The sequence below is a fragment of the Austrofundulus limnaeus genome, unplaced genomic scaffold (genome assembly GCF_001266775.1).
Source record: "Austrofundulus limnaeus strain Quisiro unplaced genomic scaffold, Austrofundulus_limnaeus-1.0 Scaffold97, whole genome shotgun sequence".
Taxonomy (NCBI): domain Eukaryota; kingdom Metazoa; phylum Chordata; class Actinopteri; order Cyprinodontiformes; family Rivulidae; genus Austrofundulus; species Austrofundulus limnaeus.
Window position 1 is genome coordinate 1,443,956 of NW_013952499.1, and position 1,267 is coordinate 1,445,222.

Here is a 1,267-nt window from a genome sequence, read left to right on the forward strand (position 1 = left end):
GTACACACACGTGGTAACAATGTCATGACAATCCGTCCACAAGTTTTTGAGTAATGTTGTCCACAGACAGAACGACAGACAAACGCGACCGAAAACATTACCTCGCCCTTGACGGAGGTAAAAAGCAGATATCATAAGAATTTTTTTCTTCTTCTGCTGCCTTTCATTTTCTTTTTTTTTTGTTCTGTTTTGTTGTGTGAAATGTTTTGTTTGTTTCTTAATGAAATGAATAAATGAATTAAACTAAACTATAAACTCCAACATGTTTCCAACATCTCTGCTCAAAAACAGGCTGCAGCGAACCATCCTGCAAAAACTAAACTGCAAATCTCTTTTAATCAGTTGCCAAATTATTTTTAGAGTTGCTTTTCTCCTGCAGTGTTTTTATTCTTTATGAGTTACACGCTGCAATATGGCTCCTCTCAGGTGTTTTTAATTGTAGTTTGACCAAGATTGCACACACACACAAACACACACACACACGTGTACAAATACATACATAAGCAGAACTGCATTCCTGACATCCAGATCCAACTGAGCAAACATCTGGTTGTATCTGAAGAACCTTTACAGCTGAAACAACTGAACAATCACCTGGAAAACTGGACAACATAAGATTTACACAAAATAAAATCGGTTCCTTTAGTAAACCTAATTTAAATAAAACTGCCTCTTTAATTTAAGGTTTTAAAGGGTAATACACTCAAGTCTTATTAAATAAACTGACAATTATGTTCTGCGCTTAACTGTGATTAAGCAGTAATTACAAAGTGGATCACTGTGAAGCAAATTACCACAAAACATGATATTTAGAAATGCAACGGAATTAATATTTATGCAATTTATACATTACGCAGAATCTTTACATGAAAATAAAACAGCCAGTATAAAAATAGGCTGTGGATTTAACTGGTTTTAAAGAGGACATGTCATGAAAAATCCACATTTTAGATGTTAAAAAACATTTAGTTGTGTACTTAGTCTCCAGGAGTGAAGAAGATTTGGGTCAAATTGTTCAACCTGATCAGTTTTCTCTATTTTGACTGACATTTTCTAAAATATTCTGAAACAGAATTTGTGACAGAACGTCTAAATAAGGTCTGGACTTACCAACTACAGTTTGATGGTCTTCATTCTCCTCTGGTTCTGGGTCAGACTCTGGTTCTGGGTCAGACTCTGGTTCTGGGTCAGACTCTGGCTCCAACATGTGAGGCTGGATGGACAAGTCTTCTCTTGTTGACGTCTTCTAATTCATTTGTAAATAAAA